Source organism: Peromyscus californicus, unplaced genomic scaffold (genome assembly GCF_007827085.1).
Source record: "Peromyscus californicus insignis strain IS unplaced genomic scaffold, ASM782708v3 Scaffold_4__1_contigs__length_199733344, whole genome shotgun sequence".
Classification (NCBI taxonomy): Eukaryota; Metazoa; Chordata; class Mammalia; order Rodentia; family Cricetidae; genus Peromyscus; species Peromyscus californicus.
The window spans coordinates 94,604,220-94,619,362 of record NW_026294562.1 but is presented as its reverse complement, the minus strand read 5'-3'; positions in this window follow the sequence as shown (position 1 = coordinate 94,619,362).

Genomic DNA, 15,143 nt, shown 5'->3' with positions numbered 1-15,143 from the left:
CCTTCCAGCTCTGTCACGGCCCTGGAAGACCCTTATGGGACCATAGGCACCAAGACAGAAGAGCCCTGAGCTGAAGCTACAACTCATATGACACAGATGACCTCTTTCTCACCAAACACTCATGGTGTTGGTAGATTAGAAACTATCTGGAACACAGGAACACAGGACCCCAGCTGGCCCTGCCCTCATGCCATGAGGCTAGGGAAGGAGAACCCATGAAGACACTGATAGCACCTGCACTGAGCCAGGCTCTGTGTGTATGCTATGGGCAGAGTCCCCACCCTACAGGAGCTTGCAGTTGGAGGGTGTGTCAGCACAATGTCAGTGTTGAGAGGGCTCTGATTACAAAAACAACTACTGAGGACAGGTTTTTCTTTTGTGTGTGGACTTTTTAAAAATAGGGTCTCATGTAGGTCAGGATGGTCTCAAACTCACTGTGCATCTGAGGATGATCTTGAACTCCTGATCCACTTGCTAAGTGCTGGGTATACCACTATGTCTGGGCAGATATTTGTCTGTCACGGAAAGATGATATCAGAGATATTTGAATTGAGTCTGTGGGAAAGGATAGAAAATCTGCCTGAGGTGGCTTTTTCTGCAGTAGGGACCCACCAAGCGTCCTGAAACTGTCCCAGGACACTAGCATTTCCTGTCAGGATGGACAGCCAGCTGAAATAGTTTCTTAGGCACACCAAGTGGGTGGCCCAAACCTACTCAAAGTCTGGCTAGGCTAGACTCCATCTTTTGGATTGATGTGTTCTCAGTGAATCCTGTGAGCAAAACTCAACCTACCATTTCCTGTAGGCACCCCAGACGTACTCTGCAGAAATTCTTGGTTAAGGAAGTGAACTGGGTCCACTAAGGCAGGAGAGCCAGCCTAGGTCCTGTGGGCCACAGCCCTGAGGAAGGGGCCTGCTAGCCTCCTGGGCCTTGATATGAATGCTGTAAGGCCCATACTCTGCACGCAGGGTCTAGCTGCCTCTTGCCCCCACCTGGTCACTGAGCACCGCTGCCAGTAATGAGCATCTCCTGCTCTACAGATGCTCAGAGGAGGCCTCCTGGCAGTCTGGCCTTGTTCTCATTGTCCCGCTTCAGCCCAAATGCACCAGGCCCAGGCCTCAATCGTGATCAATGGGCCGAGGATGTGCTGACGCGGCACTTTCATCTTTTCTCAAGGCCGGTGTTTGAACTTCTCCGAGCTAGCGGCCTTCCCAAACGGGCTTGTCTTCTAAGAAGGCGGCCAATCTCTCTTCCCTTGCTTCCTAAGCAGGTTGATCCTGAGAGTTATTGAGGCACAAAAAGGAGACGTTCAAAGGCAAATCTAAATTACCGTCCTCTTCAAACTGGGGGAAAAGTCTTATTAAGTCGCCTGCGTGTGAATCCCGGCCTATTTCTGTCTGCAGACCTTTCTTCCTTTGTACCACATAAATGGACACATCTTATTGATTTTCTTTCAACCTGGATCACCTCTATGGCTGTGAATATGGGCGGACAAGTGCCTTTCCTTCCTGTTCTGTGAGGGGGAGAAAGGATGGGGGATGAACAGCCAGAGGGGGCCAACCTCCTGGGTCTTTGCCTCCTCCTCCTCGCCTGCTCCATGCCTTCTTCCCACAGGACTCCACATTTTTCTCAGAGGAGCCAGGGGAGGTCACTGTGGGCCTGTAGAGACACTTGAGGCCACAGAGCTGCAGGGACTTGAGGCAGCAGAGAGCCTACAGAGGAACCTGGAAGTTGTCCTTACCCTTCGCCTGTTCCCTTTACTTCCTGTGTCTACTGAGTCTCTTCTGTGACTCACTGGACCTCACACCTTTCTTGCTCTTCCCAGCTCTGACTTGTTGAAACACACACACACACACACACACACACACACACACACACACACACACACACACACACGTGCGCGCCTATGCACATACACACACATACTTGCACACTCCCACCTAATGGATCTAATAGAAAACAGAAATCTGTTTTTAGATCCAGAAAGCCCTCCTGAGCGTGGCCCCAGGTCTCATTCCCTTATGCTTCAAGACCCCTCTCAATGCCAACTATTTAGTGACAATAACCCTACTTAAAATCTCCCAACATCCACTATATTCCCTAATGTATGACTTGCTCTGTTTATCTAAATAGCACTAATCACAACTGACATACTGTGTGTCTTCTTGCCTGTGTTGTCTGTCTTTCTCACTAAAAAACTCCATATTGGCTGAGTGTGATGCCTCATCTCTATAAATCCCAGGACTTGGGAGGCTGAGGCAGAAGGATTGCCATGAGCTGGAAGCCACCTGAACTACATATCTGGGCTTTAGAGTGAGACTCAAGAAATGCAGAAAATACAAAAAGCCTTCACATCAGCAAGGATCTGGGCCCTTTGTGGTCCTCAGAACTTAGGACAGTGTTTAGTAAAAGCAGGGGCTCCATAGATAATGTCCAATGAATGAGTGACTGTAACAGGCCAGTACAGGGACACTGGTCACTTCTGTGATTTATGCACCAACTTCCAGACAGAGGGTGCCACGGAGTGCCCAGACTGGACTCAGGCTCCTCGAGGGTGGGTCCAGGTCCTTCCCTAGGCTTGAGGCTTGGCCTAGATATTGACTGTCATTGTTTTCTATCTAGGACAGATGCTTCTATGTCTAGGACAATGTCATTGGTCACTGTGTAACAGAGAGATGCCCACTGTGATGTTGTTTCACCCCCATGGGACCCAACTGGCTGGCCAGGATAGTACCATATAAATGCCCTCATCCCTTAGCTGCCCTCCATAAGCCAGGCCCAAGAGGATGGAGTATTTTGAACAGATCTGGGCTTCCCTTGCTGCATGTACCTGGGGGTGGAGAATTATGTATAGCAGGTAATATATAAACAGTCCTGCTCCCCAGTTACTCCCTACATCAATGGTTCTCAACCTGTGGGTTGTGATGCCTTTGGGATTCACATATCAGGTACCCTGCATATCAGATATTTACATTATCATTCATAGCAGTAGCAAAATTACAGTTACGAAGTAGCAACAAAATAATTTCATAGTTGGTGGTCACCACAACGTGAGGAACTGCATTAAAGGGTTGCAGCATTAGGAAGGTCGAGCACCACTGCCTACATGTCTCTTTTTCTACCCGCACCACCTCAGTTTCCCCGTGTGCATCAATGAAGGGCTGGCCCTGACAGCACATGGCTGTTTTACATGTCCTCCCACTGGGCCGAATCATCTTTGAGGAACAGGACTACAACTGATTTTCCTCCTGATCCAGCCCAAGGCCTGGCTCCAGAAGAAAAAAAAAAAGTGCTCCTAGGTGTTTGTTAACTGAATGGACGGACAAAGAAAAGAAAGAGCCCACAAGTGTGCAGCCCATAAAAGAATGGGCTGTTAGTGCCAGTATCAGTGTGAGGTCCCAGCCGGAGAAAGCCTTTGTGGAAACCCTGGTGCAGATGTTTGCTGGAGAGGAGAAGACAGACAGATGGAAGAAAGGCCTAGGAATCCTTAAGGGAAAAGAAGCTCATTTCCAAGCGGGAAGCTATAGGCTGCGGGAAGACAAAAAAAAATCTCAAAATTAAACCAAAGGAGGGGTTTGGGGAGCGATGGGGCTCCGCGGGATTTATTAATGCACGCCTCCGAGTGATTCTTCCTCATGCAATCTAGCCACTGGGTTAGCACCGACTTCCAAATTATATTTAATTGGACAATTATTCAAACTGAAAAACCTGCACAGGAAACGAAGGCGGTCCTTAATAAACACCTTGTCTGCTCAGCCCCAAACAGGCAAGTCGTTTACTGACCCAAGAGGCACAATTTTGTCTTTGGTAAATTTATTTTGAAGTAATTGCCGACTCCGGGAGTAACCATTTTTCAAAGAGAAACTTGGCTCCAGCTAGCAGAATAATAAATTGTTCCCTGACCTGTGTGACGCCTTATCCCATTAGAAAGATGTGCGCTCTGAGGGCGGAGGGCGGTGCGCAGTGGACCGGGATGGCCCGCGCGCCGCCAGCTGGTGACCGTGGGACCCTAGCGGGTTGACCTGGGAACAGCCACCGGCCAGCCAGGCTTTCTCTACAGGAGGCGCTGCAAGACCAAGAGCGGGAACTTGTTAGGGGCCCAGATAGTCCTGCTCCGGGATGAAGATTTATCCATCCTTGCACCTGCTTAGTCCTCCTGGCAGCTCTCACTGGCCCGGTCTGGACTTTCTTGGTGCTCCCTGTGACGTTAGGCAAGGCAGACACACGGGGCAGGGAGCATTGAGGAAATCTGCTGTAAGGAATGAAGGATGTTTCCATATGCAAATGAGCACCTCCAACAGCTGAGGACCCAGCTGGCCTCTGGTTGCTTCCTTTCAAGCAATTTATAAAAACTGTAGGAGAGAGAGTAAAGGGACTCCTAGTGGGTTTCCTCTGTAGATCAGGGTATCTTCCTCCCATGCTCAGGAACACTCAAACGTCCCCAAACGTACGTTTAGCTGAAGCTGTCCCTGTGGGACAAGGCACCCTGTTGTGGTGCAGATACGCCCCAGTGTCACAAGACCTACCCTGAGATGATACAAATGAACCCGAGAGTCATCTCTGGACAAGCCAGATGCCCCTTAGCAGGTGTCCTTCCTTCAGGTCATAGAGGTGCTTGCAAAGTCCCTCACCTGTGACCGTTCATCCTCCCTTCTCCAGCTGGAAAAACCAAAGCCCCAACTTCAGAGCAGGTCAGAGGGCAAAGCAGGGTGGGAAACTGGAGCTCTGTTTCCCAGGACTCTTTTCTCTAGGCCAGGCTGCCTCCCAGCAACAACTTGCTTTTGGGTGAGCTATGCATCCCATTTTACAGTCTGGGAAAACAAGGCTCCCAATCTGTCTTGCCTCAGGTCAAACTTAGAGGACCTGTCTTTCAGGCATCCACAGCAGGGGAGCCAGGGCTGACCCCTCATCACCATCCTTGGTCCCTTTTGGAGGTTCTAAAACTTGGGTCCCTTGGATCTTGAAGTTTATTTGAGAGAACTTGGACCCCATAATGTGTTATGGCCCTAATAATCTGGGCCATTTCACTGCCCCCACCCATCCTAGGAAACCTCCAGACAACTAAGTGAGCATGTCCCAGGCCCTCCCATTGTTCCTCTGCCACTGTTTTTGGTCCTGTCTTGGGTTCTTCTGTCAACTCCCTACAAATCCACTGTCATATACCACCTGATGGCTTCCTTTAGGATTCAATGACTCTGGTTGTCATATACCAGCTGATAGCTTCCTTTAGGGTTCAATGACTCTGGCTTCCCCTGAGGTATGGGGAAATAAAAACAGCTGACATAACCCCAGTGTCCCATTAGAGGCCAACCATTGGAAGAACTGGAGCTACTTCTCTTAGAGGAGGCCAGATTCTAGGAGACTGTGTCCAGAGAGGGAGGGCCATAGGGAAAGCAGCTGAGCTGGAGTTAGGAGAGTGGATTCTGAAGTGAGACCCAGTATTGCCTTTCTTTCCTTTAGTCAATGATGTGACTTCTCAAACCTATATTGCTTCCCAGAGACCATTTCCATGCCTGGAAAATGGAATGAACAATCATTTGTTAAGTTGTGCTAATGGAAGCATGGTTGTTTTAATATTTGCTAGATGCCAAGTGTGATGTTAGAAACATTTATATTTCTACTCATTTAATCTGCACTAAAAGGCTGTGAGGTAGGTGTGAATTCTTTGTTCTTCATTTAAAAAATGAGGACAAAACACAGAGAGATTAAGTGACTCGCTTAAGGTCACACAGTAACCCTTTCTCCTATTAGATATAATGGGCTTAGGACACGATAAGTGCTTGATAAATATTAGTATAGTTACTATGCAAATCTGACTTTAAAGGAGCTGGGGTATGTCTCAGTGGTAGAACACTTGCCTGACGTGAGTTCTATTCCATCACCGAAGAAACAAAAACATAGGCAAACAAATCCACCTTTCCCTGTACCATCTAAAGGGCAGAATAGCAGACATTTGGGGGATTAAGAAAGCAAGGTGTGGCCGGGCGGTGGTGGCGCACGCCTTTAATCCCAGCACTCGGGAGGCAGAGGCAGGCGGATCTCTGTGAGTTCGAGGCCAGCCTGGTCTCCAAAGCGAGTACCAGGAAAGGCGCAAAGCTACACAGAGAAACCCTGTCTCGAAAAAAACAAAAAAAAAAAAACAAAAACAAAAAAAAAAAAAAAAAAAAAAAAAAAAAAGAAAGCAAGGTGTGTGTCCAGGGGAGCACAAGGGACAGGAGGTGGGCAAGAATTGCCTCTGGCACGTCACTGTGGGGTCATTCCATGTATAGTGATTGACCCAAGACCTAAGAAGGTTAACTGGGAAAAGACTGACCTTGGACCACAGGCCTCCAGGGCTTTGGCCAAAACCAGAGACCAGAATCCAGAAGCAGATGGTTTCTCACTTTGAGACCCCACAATGGAAAGGGAAGAGTGTGGGACCACAGCAGGTGCAGGCCACACACAAGGGAGTGATCGGAGTTTGGAGAATTCCATTGGGCGAAGAGGGGGAAAAAAGAAGGGCCAGGCCTGGGCACCCGGAGGATGTGCTTGGTACAGTGAGGAGGCTCTGTTCATGTCTCATACCTGGACACCGCTGCCTCCTAATCCTAGCACTCATTGCTAGCTTCTATGTGTCTGCTCCTCCTCCACGCTTGAAAACTCCCCACCCACTTTCACCTCCACACCCACAGTTCTGACCACACTTTGACCCTGGCACCAGCCCTCTGGAAGCTTCTTAGCCACCCCACAAGGGCAGCACCTCAGATTGGTCTCATTTCACACTACACTCCGATTCCTCACTGTCACCCATCACCTCACACCCCTCCTCATTCCCCCAAAGGACAACCTAATTACCCACTCAAGCTGTGTCGTCTGCTTTGAATTTCCTTCTCTCTCTTCCCCTCCACGGGGAATTGTATTAATCCTTCAAAGCTCCAGTGTATGGCTTCTTCTTCCATGCAGCCTATTCCAATCTCCTTTCTTCTTTAGAGAGTCCAGGCAATCAGATAAAAATAAAAGGACTCATTTCTATGGCACTTAATATCATCCAGCACCACTGGAAAAGCTTTGTACCTTCAGCTCCCCTCACCTTACATCTGGATGATGCAGTGGCCATATTGCCCCCCATTTTACAAGTCAAGTACAGAAAGGTCATGTAGCCTGTCCAGGGCACACAGCTCCTAAGGAACAGAGGTGATCCTCAAACCCAGAAAGCATAGCTCCAGATCCTTAACCACAGCAATAATCTCTCCTTTATTCATGGTTTCCCTTCCCATGGTTTCTATTACCCATGGTCAGAAAATATTACATGGAATATTCTAGAAATACAATTTTTAGATTTTTTTTTTTTTAGGTTTTCAAACACTTTTCTGTGCTTGGGTGTTTTGCCTGCATGCATGTCTGTGCACCACATCCATGCAACGCCCATGGAGGCTAGAAGAGGGCAGAAGAGCCTTTGGAACTAGAGCTGCAGAGGGTTGTGAGTCACCTCACCGTGTGTGGGTGCTGGGAACTGAACCTTGGTCCTCTGGAAGAACAGCCACTGCTCTTAACTGCTGAGCCACCTCTCCAGCCTCAATTGGCAGGTTTTTAAACTGCATGCTGCTTTAGGTAGCATGATGAAATCACAGACTCATTAGTTACTTTTCCTGTGGTTGTGACAACATTCCTGGCAAGAGCAACTTAATCAGGGACCGCTTTCTATTTTGGCTCATAGTTTGAGGGTACCGTCCATCAGGACAGAGAAGGCATGGCGGAGTGTGTGACGTTATCCACAGCAGCAGGAGCCTGAGGCATGCAGCGATGTTCACATCACATCTACAGTCAGAAGTGAGTGTGTGTGGATGGTGCTGCTCAGCTTGCTTTTTCCTTTCCATCCAGTCCAGGCCTCCAGTCCATGGTACAGTGCTGATACATTCAGGGTGGGTCTTCCTTCCTCACCTAAACCTTTCTGGAAACACCCTCACACACACATTGTGCTTCCACAGTGACTCTAACCCAGTCAAGAAGCCAATGAGGATTATCCATCCATAACATGCTGCTGTCCCAACTAGGAGGTGAATTATCTCTTTGTCCAATGTATTTACATGGTGCACACTACCAGTCCATCAGCCATCGGTTAACAGATTGTGTGCTATCAAAACACTGGTGTTGAAATGACCACTATTTACCAAACAGTGGCCCAAAGCACAAAAGCAGTGATGCAAAGGAGACACCAGGACACCAAACATGGAATGACAGAGTAACTCTGGGACCGTGCGGCCATACTGTGGGACACATGGGGAAAGTAGTACATGTATATAGGCTTGGTACTATGCAAGGTATCAGACATCTGCTGGGGGTCTTAGAATACATCCCTCATGGATATAGTGGCACTATTTCATATCCGTAGGTTTGGATATTGATATACAACCTTGTTCCTTTCTACAGTGTAGAGAGGAAACTTTGAACTTTGTCTCAGTAGCATCAATTACCATGGTTGACTCCTGGAAGCATAGAGCTGTGACATCCTATTCCCAAAGCTGTGCTGCCTCACTAGAAGCATCCTACAAGGTAAGATCCTCCCCAGGCACCACCTCTACCCTCCTCCCAGCCCCTGGGAATCTCACAGTTCTCACAGACCCCTAGAGCTCCCTGCCTGCCAAGACCTCCTTCGGTTGGACAGCTTCCAAATTAAGCAGAAAGGTCCATCTAGAGACAGCCTCCAGAGTAACTGTTCTTCTCCAAGCCTCCCCTTCTGCACCCCACCCTGTATCATACCATGCTCAACCCTAGAAAAGAATGAGGTCAGAGCCCAGGATAGCAGGCATCTCCGCAGTGTCTCTCGTGAGGTCAAGTTTCTCAGGCCACCCTTCTTTCAGTGGAGACATGTGCAATGCTTTGGGAGCAGATTAAGTCTGAGTAGAGCTGAAATGTAGTTTTCCTCTGTGGGGCTGGTACCAGAAGTTCCTCAGCTGGGTAGATGTACCTACACAGGAGAAGTCAGGGTTTCCTATCTAATACAGGAGGTCATGTATGCTTGGCTCCTGGAGCAAAATTCCCAGTATCTGTGGGCAGGCTGAGTGCAGTAGGCTGGAAAGCTTGCATCTCTCAAGTTGTACTCTACCATGTACAGTTTTAAAATCCCACTGTTGGTGATCTCCATCGTCCAGTGTTAACATCACTCAGAACTGGTGTCTAATAGCAGGCATGAAACTGCTGTATCTACATTAGCACTATTAAAGGCCAGGCAACTTCTGTAAATGGAAGACAATGTACCTAGGGCCTGGCCCAGGGGAGAGGCCGTTCTACTTTCCTCCCTTTTGCTTCCTTACACAAATATGTGCTGAACATTTGTGCCAAGGCCTCTGATGGAAAAAAGTGCTGAAAAGACATTATCACGGTCTTCACCGTGTTAACAACCCGTGGGAGGCAGCCAGGAAAATCCACTCTGTACTCACTTCAAGAGCATAGGCTGAGAGGAAGCTCAGGGGCTGTAGCTCATGGTACCACAACAGGAGAGATCAAGGAAGGCTTGTGTGGGATAGGCTTGTGAGAGTCAGCGGGGCCTTGTGGGCTAGACTGAGGAGATCTGGCTCCCCCAGGGTTCTCTATACAGGGAGGCTCCTGGGGAATAGGAGGGGATATGAGCTTCAGCACACAGAAGGTTCTTTCTGTAGAGGAAAGAGGAGTGAGCCTGGAGCCAGGGACACCCAGAAGACAATGATGACGGGCAGGGGAAATCCTGGAGACCTTTCCCAGCGAAGTGGCTGCAGGGGTGAAGAGGAAAGATGCTAGGAGTTGTATGTATGAGGTGATTGTTGAGTACAACTTCTGTGGATTTAGTGACTCCTGTGCTAGCATCTGCTCTTCAGTTTGAGGTAGATATCAGCTTCCCTTGCAGAAATCCTTTGTGAGAGCTGGTATCTGTTCCATCCTGGCAGAAAGCAGGTGGCATCTGTCTAAGTGCTGGGTGAGGCATCTCATCCCTGGACTGTTTTCACAGATGTAACCACAGTTAAGCATGGGACTGATCAGTATTGTGCCCTAGGTTGGGGACGGTGCGGACCTGGGAATCAGAGGAAGGGACAGCCTAGTGCTGCGGACAATGTGTGGCCCTTCTGCTCAGGACACAGTGGGCCCATGGAGACCCTGCTGTGGTGGGAAGCTAAACTGGGAGAAAAGGACCAACATTGGTGCTTTTAGCCTCTTGGGGACTTGACATGGTGAAAAAGGATGACCTGGGAATTCTAGTTCCTGGTTCCTGAATGTGAGGGCTATACACAGGAGGAGAGGTCAACAACGACCTGGACTTCTGACATGGGAAATGGGGCAGATGATGAGGTGATATTCTGAGGTAGACTCCAAGAGAAAGGAAGATGGGCTGAGCAGAAAGGTTGTGTCTACCCTGAGTCTCTGCATGGTCCCCAATCACTCTGTGACTCTGGAGAACTCTCTTATTTCTCCCCAGTCTCTATTTCCAGACAAAAGAACTTGGCAGCCTCATGAAAGGGGTTCCTCCTGTCTTTCTCACCCCTAGACCAACTTTCATCTTCCTTGATGTCATCTCTGGACCAGGCACAAGATTCCCTTGAGCCCCTTCCTCCATGGGACCAGCACTTGGCTGAATATGAGTTGTCTGCAGCTAGGAAGGGACAGTCAGGAATAGATAGGAGTCAGACCCACCTGAGTTCAGCAGGCACAGCATTGCAAGATCTAGTCATCCAGTTTTGCAAAAGTGTGGCCCTTTCTTTTCTATAATTCATCTCATCTTGCTCTTGAACTCATGTATGCAAGCACATGAAGGAACAGAGGAAATACTTGAACTTCCCAGTTATGTGGATGCATTCAGCCTTCCCTAGTTCAAAACTATCTTTCAGATTAACTCAGAATCTTGTGCATAAATACCATCTTTCATAATTCAATCTTTCCTTGAGGACTGTTTCTTCGTGTGTGTGTGTGTGTGTGTGTGTGTGTGTGTGTGTGTGTGTGTATTCATGTTTGTGCAAGTACATGTATATACGCAGATATTTGTGCATGTATGTTCATGTACATGTGGGAACCAAAGGACATCATCATCCACTTTTTTATTTGTGTGAGGTAGGATCTCTCACTTGCCTAGAACTTCCTAACTACTCTAGGCTGGCTGGCCAGTGAGTTCCAGGAATCTGTGTCTGCCTCCCTAGCACTGAGATTAAAAATCATGTGCCAGCACTCCAAGCTTTTTTTTTTTTTTTAGCCGTGGATTCTGGGCTTGAACTCATGTCTTTGTGCTTGCAGAGGAAATACTTTGCCAACTGAGCTATCTCTTCAGCCCTGTGTTTCCTTCTATCTTACTTCCTTCTGTCCAAGAAGGCCACCACCTGCAGGGGCAGCTCCGGATCCTCACGGAACAAGGGAAAGGCCTCAGGCTTGCATGGTTCCCTTTGTGCTTCACTTGCATTGCTTAGGTAGTGGATCATGGCACTCTATTCATAGTGCCTTGGCTGGGGCTTATCATGGGCCCCCACTGTGGAATAGGAAGCCCAGTCTTGCCAGATGCTAAGGAGAAGAGAGGAATCACAAGTGACACCAACAAGCAGGGCTGGGGATGCAGCTTCACGGCAGAGGGCACTAGCGTGTATGAATGAGGCTCTGGGTTCTATGCCAGTCAAGACAAAAACAAACACAGTGATATAACAACCCAAGCCACACTAATATCTGTTCTGCAGCCTCCAATACTGACCTACCCCTGACCTCTTTGAATCCATCTCCGTCCCCAGGGCCTCTTCAAAGCCTGGCAACACTGAGTCAACCGTGAGAATGCCCTGGGCTCATAGCCTTGACCCCGTCTTCCACCGTTACTAAACCACTGCCTGGGCTGGTCCATGGCAGCACTGTAGGGAGGGAGGAGGTCACTGTGGATCTGGTCTCGTTCCTTTATCCAGGCAGATAATTAAGCAAGTGTTCCCCGAGTGAGGTTCCCTACACCCCAATATACACATATTCCCCAGGACAAGATGTCTTCTTCCCTACCCCACTGAGACATCTCATCAGCCCCTCTCTTTATCCTTATTAAGTCATGTTCAACCCACATTCAGGGGCATTCAGTTTTCCCTCCTTGGTTAAATCTTTCTGGAAACACCCAAACAGATATGCCCAGAGGCGTGTTTCTATAGTGATTCTAAATCAATGAAGATTAACCATCACATCCACCCTGAGACCTGGGTCCTGATTCAAGTCCGCAGTTACCAGCTGTCCAGGGCCAGGCTTCACAGCACTACCTACCTGGCAGCTGACAGCTCTTTGTGTCCCATCCTGGTGGTTGGGTGGTCTCATTAGGGCTACAGACACTCTGGATGGTTCTGGCCATCTCTGCATGGGTGATGAATGATCTCCAGGGTTATCAGCACCCTGGGAGGGAGTCACCAATTTCCTGGCCTGTCACTTCACCATAATTTCTAAGGCACAGGAAGCTGATCTCATCTCTGGACACCATTTGACTCTGTTTCTGCCCAAAAGGCTTTTTTGTGGCCAGGCTCAGAAGGGAGGGCCAGGAGTGGGAATGTATTCTAGATGCTGACAAGCACTCTTTGCTGGCCTTCTGGACAGATGGCATACTGGGTTCACTGGGCCCTGGCCTCAGCATATGCTCCTGACTCACCTGAGACCCCGATGTCACTGTGAACACCAATATCGATGGAGCTGCAGGAGGCAGGTGAGGCAAAGGCCACCAGGGCCATCACACTGTGCAGGCTGTCCCTCTAGATTTGACAGAAATCCTAAATCTTCCAAGGGACCAAAGACAGAGACCTGTCAGGACAGGAAGACTTGTGTGACCCCGGTCCTTTCACAGTGGTCCCAACAGACTGAATTTGAGTTACCTCTACTTCTACCAAGGAGCCCAGGGCAGTGGGCAGAGCTGGTGGGTAGGGAGTGTGTGAGCCCCTTTTAGAGCTAGGCATTGTTTGAATGAACTGTGGCAGGGGAAGCCTGCAGGTAACAGGCAGCTGGGCTCTGTGGATGGGAGGACCATCCCCCAGGTAATTGAACAGGCTGAAGGCTCAGCTCACCTGGAAAACTAAAACTGCCAGGCTAGCTCCAGAGTTTCAGGTCCAAGCTCAGAAGCAGACAGAACCTCACAGGAAGAGAAGAGAGGATCTCTGTGCCTAGGACCTCTGGTTTGTGTTGCCTCCGGAGGTAGCAGGCCAAGGTGCAGGTTGGGAATTAGAATCCAGGCCACCTCCTCAGGCCAATAATTAAGGAAAGCAGGGGCTCCAGGCTGGCACAGTGAGGAATAGGGTTGCGGATAGGGAGACTTCATCTCAACACAAGATAAAACTTCCAACTGTCAGAGCATCCAATTTAGCACAGACTCTAAAAGGAAGACATCCCATCAACCCTCTGATTGTTTGCGGGCTTTGAAGACTGCCTGTAAAACCTCCTCGGTAATTAAGTAGAATGACTCCATTTTGCCACGTAAGTATGGTTATTGCTCCTTGGTGGCTGCGATTAATATAAAAGCAGATTAAAGAAGCCATCATCAAGGCATAATGAGTTTTTAAATATTAATTAATATGTTAATAACCATTCTAGGTTGAGGGTGAGGTTTGGGGGCTGTTAGAGATTATTTCTGCTAGGAACCCAGGAATGCCAGCATCCTGCCCCCCGCCCCCCACCACCACCACACTTCCCATGGGCTCCAGAGGGAGTACTAGAAGGATGGAAATCAGGGCTCTCTTTTATTAATAGCCATGTGCATGTCCAATGTGTCTATCCAGAGTGGGTTCCAGCTCATAGAACATGGAGCAGTGTGTGCTGAAGATCGTTGGCACCCATCACTCCCCCATGCTTAACGGTAGCCTCTGCACCTCCAGTGGGTCTGGTTAAAAATCAGAATCCCAGGAGAGATTGCAGGTACACTTTTCCCAGCAGCCTGGAACCAAAAGCTGTGAGCAGAGGAGAGCTAGCAACCCGGCTCCGAGCTCCTTCCTTGTGTGGGTCAGTAAGGTGTCCACTAACACTGTGCCTGCAGCCCACACAGCTTTGTGCGTTCTGACCAGCAAGCTCTAAAAGCAAAGCCAGCATTGGGAGGAGCTGGGAGGATAGTCGTCAGAGGATGTGTGATGTGAGAGAGTAAAAGGAATGGTTTCTTCACAGCACTCTTGACTTCCAGTCTTAGGATGAGCATGTGAACGGACAGTTCTGTTCCTAGCTGGCTAAGGTTTTCCCTAGTACCAGAAACCAATGAACTGGGTTAGAACCGGACTTGGACCAATCTCAAGGACATCTACACACTTGAACCAAGATTTCACATCCCCCTCCCCTTCTCCCTTCTCCCCTCTCTCAAGGAACAACCAACCAGCCACACTGTCCTGGCTATTTCATCCATGTGATCTGCCATGAACCCCACAGATGCCAGGAACCCAGTGCTAGGTAAGGCCCCTGGAATCTGGGCGCCTCACCACTATTCATGAAGTTCCTACAGACAACCTGGAAGTAAAAATAAAATTCTTCTCTACATGTTAACCCAGGCTCAAAATCTTTCCTTGTTATTTTTTCAGATGTCTCAGAGAGAAGCCCTTCCTTGGAGGAGGTTTGGGGTTCAAGGGAGGTACCTCTTTGTCCTTGCAGCCTTTATGGGATTCTCCTAGGATCATTTTCAAGGTTGCTTTGAGTTAATCACATTCTCTTACCTGTGTCACTTTCTTTAAACTCCATATAAAACACAAGCCACAATGCCAAATCCAAGCCATTTGGAGGCACATGTGACTGCTGTGACACTGACCTTTGTATCTGCAGTCAAGGGCTCCGCAGGTGCTAATAGGCCAGGATGAAGAGCAAGAGCACCAAGTCACATCTGTGTGACCAGGTCCCTCTATGTGGCACCCCAGGACCAGTTTCTCCTGTTGAATGGGATGACAATCCTGCCCTGATGGCCTTCCAAAGCTGTGAAAATGAACCAAGGAACTCTTAAGCTATAGAAGGAGTACCAAGATGAGGCATGTGTACCATGTCTCTCCTCCCTTTCTAGAGCTTGCCTCCTACCTGGGGACCATCTCCAAGGGAGAGGCCGCACTGGTGAGGAAAAGTCTTTGCCAGGCTCAGCTGCCTTCAGGATGCTTCCCACTCTCAGTCCCATTTCCACTCACACCCTCGGGATTTCACCTTTCTGACACACACACACACACACACACACACACACA